Genomic DNA, 10811 nt, shown 5'->3' on the forward strand with positions numbered 1-10811 from the left:
GGAAAGCAGATCCCTGAGGGGTCGCCTCTATGCGTCGGTGCTCATCGAAGGAGACGGCTGGGTGCAGAGTCCTTAGCTGCTGCGGGCGCTGCCCCCTTCCCTGCGGAGCTGAGCCTAGCTTGCACCTCCGCACCGGGGAAGTGCTGGAGGAGAGACTTTTCAGTGCCGCCGTTGGCTCTCTTAGCCGAAGTAGCGTTGCTTTCTTGTCTAACGAGGATTTCGTCTTGCTGTTGCTGTGGGGCGTGAAGATGGAAGAAAGACAGCAGCTGTGTTTGGAAACTGATTATACATGGAAAACTACATGAAAAGAAAGTAGCTGAGCAGATAAAAAGTCCCTTCCTTAGAAAGAAGTCTCAGTCAGGCTTGCATTCAATTCTGAGAGCTCAGAGAAACCTATTGCAAAGCAAGTAGAACTTCCTTGTTTGAAAAGTCTGATATGGGTGGCACCAGGTTGAGAAGGAGAGACCAGTGAAATGCCATGAGCCCATCCCGCAAATACATCAGAAACCGAGGAATCTAGTTCAGGACAGTGCTGTGACCCATTGTTCCTCCTCAGTGCAGTTTGTGCTAGTTTGTCTTCGTAAGAGAAGGAAGTGACTCAAACAGGTGAGGTTTACTGAAGACTACTATTAAAATCTAAATTTGAGTTGTTCTAGAGGCAGGCAATTGCATTTTTGTGTCAAGAGCAGAGACAACTCTGCAATTCTGTTGCCACGTACCTCTAAAACTGAGGTTGTCCATGCACTTGGATTTCAGATATATCCCCCAACACATGACCCACCTCCCAGTTAATTATCTTAACTAAGGACATGGCTTTTAATGCAGCTATCCAGTGTCAGTCCATCCCCTCTCCCAAAATATAGATCTTTACTGGATGTTCAGATTCGGGAAAAATAAACATCTCTAAATTCAAAGGGGGAGTGTGAGAAGGCATCTGGGTCGCTTAACATAGCAATCCTCCTGGGAACAACATTAGAAGCCATTGAGCAAGCTGCCCTTATCAATGGATTGCGCTTCTCTCTAACTCATGTCTGAGGTTAAGATTTGACCTGGAAGAAAAAAGTCTAGGAGAAAAACGGATCTTTAAAGTGCTGATTTGTTTTCTTGGTGCTCTCCGTACTGACTTTAGTTTTGTGCTCTCTGTTCTCTGGGGCTCTAGATTAAAAATCAAATAATCTAGGCATGCTCACTCGGTAGGTTCTTCCAAACTCAGCACTTTCTCTTTAGCTTTTTGTCTGTAAGAAGCTGCTTTTAAGGGCTATTTTCTGTCCCATTTAAAAGAGTTCTCAACATTAGTTGCTTTATTCGTTCTTTAAAGTAAGGAAAAAAAAAGGGGGGGTGCTTAGTATTATACTGCCATGCGATTAAGAAGTGAAGTGTCAGCTCATTTATTTCCATGTGGTCACATGATCCTAGCGCACCCATTGGCAGCCCACAAGCTGGAGGTCAGTTTGACCTGTAAAGCTGTAAGTGATGAGGATCTGCTTTTTTAGTGATCCAGCTCTTTTCTTTATGATACCATTACTGTTAGAATTGGCTGTTTTGGCTGAAGCTGAAAGCAGGTTTTGCAGGCAGGCCATTCCCTTATGAAGATTTTATTCATTTGCTCTCTAAAAAGTAGCCTGCTCCTCCAAAATAGCTCTTCATTTTATGAAACTTACAGATGCACTTTCAAGTCCACGTTTCCTGATGGTTTTATTGTTGGTTTGCTCACTGAGCGGTTGGGATTGATTGCTGTTCTGCCTTTGTTTTCGTAGGTGTCACGTGGTTATCTTTTGAAGATGTGCAGAGTTTGTGATACTTTGTGTTTAAATCTGACATAAATATGCTGGGAGTTAGATGAGAAGCTACAGTATTTCTTTTTCTTCACAATGTTCAGAAGCCAGTCAGTATTGGTATCAGGTCTAAAATGCCTTATATGTTTTTTCACTTTCTCCTTTCCACCCCCTCAGTTCTTGGTTATGGCTGCCAAACCCAGTACAAGCTAGACATTGCATTTAGCAACCTAATTCTACCATCCTTGTTTTTTCCTTTTCCTGTTTTACAGCTGCCTAAACCAGTGGGTACCTCCAGCATTTCCAGACTTGCACTGGAATAAGAGAGAGAGACTTGATAGGGCCAGAAAGGTTCATAAATTACTAAAATGTTTCAGCATTCTAGAGGTTGGAAAATTATATAGAATTTGGCAAAAACAAGCATACACACAAAGAACACAACTCCACCCGGGCATTCCCAAATCAAGAGAGCACCTTTAAATTTTTCCTTTGAATTTGCTTAAAAAACTTGAGTAATAGGAGAGATGCATGAGTCATTCTCTCTTTCTGTCTCTCTCTAGAACAGGAAAGCTTGCAGAGGGTGGAGGCATGTCAGCATATAGTGTGGTACACTTTAAAATATCAGCTGAAATGACTAGGCTGAAGAAGTAGGAGGACTGATATTAGTCACACGCTATTACACAGTTCAGAAGATAAAGGCAGAAGGAATTACCGTGCAGGTGTATGCCACTTGGCCCAATTTTTTAGCACATGTATCTTGACTTCAGATTTCTTCATTCTTTCTGCAGAATGCCTGTTTGCTACATTTTGAGAGAGATTCATTGGCCACACAGAGATAGCTGACTGTTCTTAAGCTGAGATGTTAGAAAAATGGTCAGGTTTACCACGTAGACAGTATCAGCAACTTGCATCTGTGGTCATTTTGCTCAAGCCTTTTGCTCCCTCTCCCACTGGATGAGCACAGGAGTTATTGCAATATTCCAGCTCTGTGAGAGTTAGTAGGGAGGATGAGGATCTGTTCAGGAATAGCCAACATTATGGAGAGATCTTTGATATGATTTCCTGCCCTGCTGCAAGAAACACTGTGTTAGCTATCTCCACTGCCAAGTAATACATTCTCCATTTCTTGGGCCCCATTCCTTCACCATTCTTGGCATTTGCACAGGTTGTACAGAGTTGGCCTACATTTCAGAGAAAAAGACTGCGTTTTTTCTGGTTACTATGACACATGGGCCAAGAACTTGGGTGTAAGGAATACTTCTGGCTCTGTCATTGCTGCAGTAACAAAATATGAGTATGGTTCAAAAACAGGGGCAATGTATCCTTTGGGTGTGTGAATTTCCCAGTTATGGGGGGGGTTGGGGGGAAAGCTCCAAAACAACAGAAAGCTTTTTGGACTTTATCTAGACTCCATTTAAAATCATGGGAGTCTTTCTAATATGTTTAATATTTACTCTTCTTCAGTGTCTGCGGCCGAAGGATTTTGAAGCACTTTACAAACCTTAGTTTACCTCTGTGTGCTCATCTCACTCTCCTAATACATCTGAAGCTATTATTTAAATCTTTTTTGCATACAGAGATTAGGGTAAGTGACCTAGCGAACTCTGCAAAAACTGGCTCATATTGCAGCCACAAATTGAGCCCAGGAATCATCTGTTCCAGTCTGTGTAAACTGTTTATCCATGTTATCTTTCAATATACTGCAGAAAATCTTGAAACCAAATAAATAATAGAAATGTAGATCACACAGAGTAAAATCTTGCTTTGTGTGGCTGTACAATCAAGCCTGGATACTTCCAAATGTAACTGCAAGGTTCTGTTTGTGCATGTCCCATCTTTCCCGAGGGGTGGTGATCCATTTTTGACAGCTTTAAGTCTAGGCTGTGTGCCTGGTGGAAAGCAATTAGCTGTGTGCTGAGTAGGTCTGGAGTCAGTCTTTCTTGAAGAGTCATAAACGGTCATTGGTAGTTAGACAGAAAGTTGGTCTCTGTTTTGCCCCGATTTGGTGTAGTACGTCCCTCTGCTTACTGGCTTTATCCAAAGATGAGAAGAGTTTTGGAGTTAGATAATCTTCCATGGATAAATATAAACAACAATTTTCTGATCTGGCCCTCTGCTTGGGCTGGTGGAGGTTTGCAGGATCCAGCCCCTTTATCTAGCTGAATTTTTAACAGAACGTGTTTCATTAACTAGCCCAGATCTTGTCTTTGTTCTGTACTCCTTTATCTCTGTGTAGTACATCTGATAATCTTATACATCACACTTAACCAAGCCAAAAATAAAACCTACAACAGACTTTCTTAGTTATCTGTGACTGTCTTAACAAATACCACCATCAGCCTTATGAGCCGTTTTGGATGTAGCCTTGTCTGGATTTCAGCCTGTTTGCCACATGCAACTATTTCCTTAATGCTACTACTCAAGAAATATTTTAGATATCGGATAAAATACTTACAAAAAAAAAAAAAAAAAAGTCATGATCATTTTCTCTAATTTTCTGAAAAATTCTGAAATTCATTATTAGAATTATACCATTCCTCTGCCCTAAATGGATGGCTGGAAAGTGTCTGATAGTTGTCAAGAGTTCTCAAGTAAGATACAGTGCTAAAGTTTGTGAAATGCATGGAATGTATTTTCAGAAGTGTGGAATCATCCAGATTCTTAAAAGTAATAAACTCAAGTGAACTGATTCTGTTGGGCTTTTTGTTTTGTTTTTCTTTGTTTTTTTGTTTTGTTGTTGTTGTTGTTTTTTAAGTGAGCTATGCTAGCTGATGTTATTAAATCATATCATTCATTAGAATATCCAGAATAATTCACCATTCCCTGTGGTTAATTTGCTCTGTAGTTAGGCCACAAAGTTAAGATCCCCTCAATTTGTCAGATTTTTATTATAAGTACAAAATACCATACAGTGGTTTCTTGCATGAACCTGTTCTCATGGTGTTTGGAATGGCTGCTGTCTTATTCAGTTTGAAATACATTTTCCTCTCCTCTCTATGAAAAATATTCCCTGCCTCTCCACTACACATGCTATTTTTAAAGGCAAAATTAAAAATATTTGGATGCAAAGAGAAGCATACCTGGCAGCGTAAGGAAAAGTATGCTAACAAGTCAGCCAGTATGTACCCGTTTGATGCACTGAACCAAGATCGATAATATAGCAATGAAGTTATGCAGGTTTGGGGAAGAAACAAAGAAAACTGAGATGGGGATTGCTGTGAAGTGTGGGCTCCATGCTTTATGTTCCTAGGAGCTGCACTGTCAGAAGAGTCCAGTAGACATTTTGTGTTTAATTTATTGGAGAAAGTCAGAGTACAGAGAGAGAAAAAGGTCTTTCCCTGGGGGCATGTTTGTTGTTCTTTGGGAATGCAGTTTTGTTAGTCACCAAAGTTGACCAAAGTTGGCTTTGTCTCCAGAAGATATCATCTTGCCCGCTTCCTTATGCAGGCACTCATGCTGGTGCAGTTGGTCAGCCAGGTGAGAAAGCCAAAAACTAAAGCTAATTTTTCATCAGTGTCAGCTCCATAATCTGGCTGACTGCATGGCTATGTTAAGGCTGGTACAAGCAATGGAGCAAGAGCAGGAAGGATGATAGGTCCATAGCTCTTGCCAACATTATTGACTGAAACAAATTGTGAAACAGTATCTTCACTCCTAACTCCTGATTTGTATTGGAAGTCTGTTTATGCATAAAGTTCTATCAGCTTTCCAAGTACTAAGTTCATATGAAAAGCAAGTTATCAGCGTCACAGGAGGAGTCAGAAAACATCAATGTCATGTTTTGTGGCAAATGAACTCTCCTTTTGAGCTGATGTGAAAGATTTTGATTTTGACAGAAAAACATTTTTGTATGGACCAAAAAAAATCAGAAAATAGTTGGACTAGAACTTGTCCCATGTACTTTTCATAATGCAGCCCTTGTTTAGGTACCTAAAATAGGAGTTAAGCTCATTTGAAAAATTGGTCTTAATTTTTGTCACTGAACCATAAAAATTCACGTTCTTATTTGTGAAGGGGGTCACTTGTTAAAAAGAACAGAATTGGCATAAAAATTGCTACTTCAGTTTTGAAATTCCTGGCTCTTAATTCAGAAACTACCCCTCTCCAAAATTCCAGAAATGTTTCAGGCAGCTGTTCACCAGTTATTTAATTTTATAAATACACTTCTGGTTTAAAATCTGATCTAAATTGTTCTGACTAAGGAGTTGCTTTTCACTTACAGTAGTCTGAGATCAGAAGCTGACCCTGACACCTTTATCCTTGTGTGGTTTGTCTCCCATTATACGCACTTACATAAGTCTCTCTTGTAAGCAAGTGGATAGGCATTAAAATTGAGTGTGGTTGTGTGTTTAGCAAAACAAACCTGTGCAGACAACACTAGGGAGGGCAGTGCTAAATCCACAGAGGTTTTTTGCAGTCAGTGACTAGATAGTGCTCTGGACACTATTCCTAGCATATTATTTCAATATCAGACATAAATAGGTCGCTTTGAGCTTTGAATTCTGTAGTGAATCTGTGCAGGTGGCCTTCCAGCAGCAACTGACAATTTGTCATGGTGGGTTGGAGCAACAGTGATTTCTTCACACTGTGAACCTGCCAATGCCCTTCCTGGGTTTTGTTTGTTTGTTTGTTTGTTTTGAAGTAGGTCAAGCCTATGAACTGCCAAGACTCTGTGAACCCTTCATTTATTTTATCACTCTAGCTCCTAAGATGTGGAGTAGAGAGATCACCTCCTTCATTCTGTCTGAACACTAGCAGCTTAGATGCAGAAAACACAGACAGTGCATGCTAGGCATAAATCAGAAAGACACTCAGTTGCTTCATATATCAGGTTAAAGAGAGTAATCTCTGAAGGGAAGCTCAAATAGAAATAATTTTCACAAATGATTTTTTAATCCATCTTTCCTTGTCTAACTTGTTTTGTTTGTTGTTGTTGTTTTCTGTATATGTTACTGTTGTATCATCTATTTGAACAGATTATATAAGTTGCACAACCACATTTAAAGTTTTACTTAGGGTTAGTTCAGTCTGCACAGCTTCAGGAGAAATCCTTGGATACAGGATCTCCAGCATCTCCTAATTCAGCTGACTTGAGCAAGTAGAGCCATCTTGCATTTATCTCATTGCAGTCTCATCTGAACCTGAAAGGATTAGAAGTAAATTCAAATAACCTGAACTTTACTGATTTTTCCATAAATACCTAGCTTATGTTTGTGGCAAACTTTCCATTCTAGCCATCATACCAACCTGGTCTTAAAAAGAAAATTGCTTTTAGTAAACAACATTATCATTATTTAAACCAATTAAAATCAGAAAAAATATATTTTTTTTTCCCTAGCAATGAGAAATATAGCACTCAGGACTGTGGTGAAGGATCTTTACTTAAAGTATTTGAGTGACCAGTCTGACATGCTAAGAGTCCTTTGAGCCTGTCTGTATTTGTTTTATATTTGTATGGCATCTAACACAGTATGTATGAGTTGTGTTGTCTACCAGAACACTAAAAGGTAACAACTACTAGGTGGGCTTCTACTTATATTCCTTAAAACTTTCATGTTACACCAAACTGTGTTCCTCCCACAAACCAAGACTTTCTTCAGTTTTACGTGTCATGAAGCAGAAAGTATGAGTCCAGGTCTTGGACTTACTAGTCCTTTCAGTAAACCATTGACATTTGAGTTTTTAAGTTTTGTATGTTGAGTAGATTGAGAGGTCTCTAGCAGCCCAGCACATTCCAATGAAGCAATAAATAAGTTTATTTCCTTTTTCTTTTTTTTTTTCTAATGACTTAAGTGAATACAAACCATCCTTGTGTTGACCAGATTTTCTCTTAAGTGTTATAGAAATGTATGGACTTCCCTGTAAGATGGAATATGAGCTTTACTTTTTTTACATTCATCTTCTAAATTTGGTCTTCAATTTTTTTGGCTGCACAACTTGAGTCAGATGTTTTAAGGGTGTTTAGTTTGATTGTTACTCAATGGAAAGGAAGTTTGAACTAGATTCTGACTAGATGGTAGGGATGGTAATCCCTGAGTGAAACAATGGATAGTCCCTTAACCTGTATCATAACTAGGATATGCTGTGCTATGCCTATCTTTATCTTCAGTTTCTATAATTTTTGGATGAAGAGATGTTTTTCAAATTACTCCTGTGCTATCAACTGCAAAACAATACTTACTTAGAACTTCAACAGTGAAATTGTAATACACTTTTCTCCTTTCTAGATATTTCTAATTGATTTTGTTGTTGTCTTCAAACAATTAAAACATGCATGTTTTATTCTCCTTTCAGATATGTAGGGTAGGGATCATTTTGATATTTTGTGGCAACAGTGGCCACAAAGGAAAAGTATGTTCCTTCCACTCTATTTTTGGATTGTTCTCTAAAGTTAAAGAGGAGTAAATATGTTGTTGATAGTGCATCTTGCAAAGACAAAAACCTTGTTTATTACTTTTAACTATGGTTCAATCCTGGAAGACAACACCCTGTCTTTAACCAATCAAATAGTCCACATGATTAAATATTAGTAATAAAATAGTGCACTGTTATTGCTGCTTCAGAAACAATATTGCTTTTTCCTAGGAAAATTTTTTTTCAAGAATTTTGCTCATACATAGTACATTAGAATTGTTTTATAATTCACTGTGTTCAAATGTCATGTAACAGTCCATTGCGTGTAACTGAAAAACTTCTATCTAAACTGCAGCACAGCAACTATTGTCTTCTCTGAAAAATTACTTCTCAACTTTTCCTTAAAATTTCAAAACTTCTTTTAGGAGTGTCTGTCTTGGCTTGATAGTTTGTAGTTGTGCAGTGGTAGTTTGTGTAGTTGTGGGAATGTGATCTAATCAACTAAATAATACTTTAATGTTACTGTCATGAGCATGTTGTTCACTTTCACATCTTATATATACTGAGTGATTAAATCCCATATTCTGTATCTCATACAGTTTGTATTTAGCTTTTGACATATATCAATGATAAAATCATCTTTAGGTACCCAAAGGCTGAATGTGTATGATAATTGTAGCTGCAGATAGAATAGAATTATATTGGAAATACATTTCATCTATATCTTTTGGTATCACATTGTCAGTTGAAGTTATGTTTCTTTTAAGCTATTAAAGAAATGTGGAATCCTTTGTTTTGTCTCGTGTGTGTATACACATATGTATTGATCTCCAGAGTTGTATCTTTTGGGGAAATTATAAGAATTTTCAGCAAAAATCACTCAGATCCATTGCAAATAATTGACAGAATTTGAACTAGTGCTCTTTTAGAGGTGATATTCTATCTCTTACTTGTATCTAGCTAGCTCGCTCCTGAGCCCTGACCACAACATCTATTTATACTTCGTATGTGTGTTTCTCACATAGTGATAATCTTCTGGTAAAAATATATTTTGTTGTTTTGACATGTAGGGCTGTGGGTTCACACACAACACAACGCTTTAGTAGTATTGTGTACAATTATTTGAAATCAGTGCCCTTGTGTTCAAAAAGAAGACCAATAAAAAACAATAGAAAAAAATTTTTCCTCCTCCCCATTTCCTTGATATTTCATAGTTTGGCTAGGACTTCTCTATTTTTTCCTTTCAGTTGCTACCATACAGCTTTTTACACAGATCTCTTTGGAACTGTTCTTTAATGCCTAGACTATTTAAGCCAAAATTCTGTTCATTTTTTCCTGGCAGCAGCTACTTCACGGAGAGTACATTAATTGCAACTTGTGCTTGTCGAAGACTGTGCCTTCACTTTCCTGCATTAGCAGAATTGAACTTTTCTGTAGCCCAGCTAGACTCTTGCAGTACAGCCATTTAGACTGACAATATGCGTGTTGAGATACAAAGATTGAAGAACCTTTGGTGCATACATTTAAGGCTTATTTGGCAACTAATTTGCAAAAGTGCCATTCTCCAACATCTGCCATATTGAACAGATTTGAGAAATTAAGTAGTATTTTGAACTCTAGATTATACAAATTGAAACAATGTCAGAACTGTCAAAGTCACTGCTACTGGTTTGACATATGAACTGAAAAGTTCTTTACACTAAAATATAGTTGGGATAGAAAGGTGGGGAACATTTTGCTGCCCTAATGATGATGATTTTTCTGTCCTACTGCCACACTTGAAAATCCTTGTTTACCTTTTCCCTCTCTTTTAATACTGTTTCTCATTAAGTTCCTGCTTAATACAAGCATTATTTCACCATGTCAAGCAGGTGATCCAGGAAAATCTGTAGAGGTTCTACAAAGTTACTTTTAGAACAAAATCCAGATGATACTTAACAGGAAATCCAGCTGTAACAATGTCATGGGACGTTAGTGAAGTGTGTGTCACTGAGGTTGTTGTTTTATTTCCCTCTTAAATAAAGATTTTATTTTCACATCTTAGAGTTGGATTTACAAGCTGGTAAAAACAATTACAAAATGTTTCTGCTGGTTTGTTTTATTTTTTATTCATAGCAAGGGAAAGCAAAGTTTCCTGTTAGAACAGGTATTTTCAAGTTTCACTAGTGGATACTTGGATGAGAAACCTAGTGCAAACATGTATAACTTTGTCGCTGCTATGGATGGGAATATGTCATATGATTCTTGGCAGCTGGTCTCCTCCCTTCGTAATGGTATTGCACAATTAGCTGTTATATAAAGGTTTATCACTAAATGCATTCCTAAGGAGGGTATATAACTTTCTCAGACAGTAAAACTGAGAAAATTGTAAGACCTGGAGAAAGGAAGTGATCTATTCACAGAGCCTGGAGGAGAAGTCCAGAATTCTACATAACAGACAATGCAGGCCATGCAACAGGCCCTAAAATAACCATCTGAAATCACAGATATGTCTGTGTTGATCTGCATTCCAAAGACAATGAATTATCTATTGCTCTTCTTTTTGACCAACTATCCCTCTCTTGTTCTTTTTCAGTTGGATCTTGGAGTCACAATGTGAAAATGTGGATGGTTTGGGTCCAGCAGAATTTTTGGTAAGTCAAATTCCAGACTCAAGCAGTGAGAGTATGATCATGATCCTGC

Source organism: Apteryx mantelli, chromosome 26, assembly GCF_036417845.1.
Source record: "Apteryx mantelli isolate bAptMan1 chromosome 26, bAptMan1.hap1, whole genome shotgun sequence".
Taxonomy (NCBI): Eukaryota; Metazoa; Chordata; class Aves; order Apterygiformes; family Apterygidae; genus Apteryx; species Apteryx mantelli.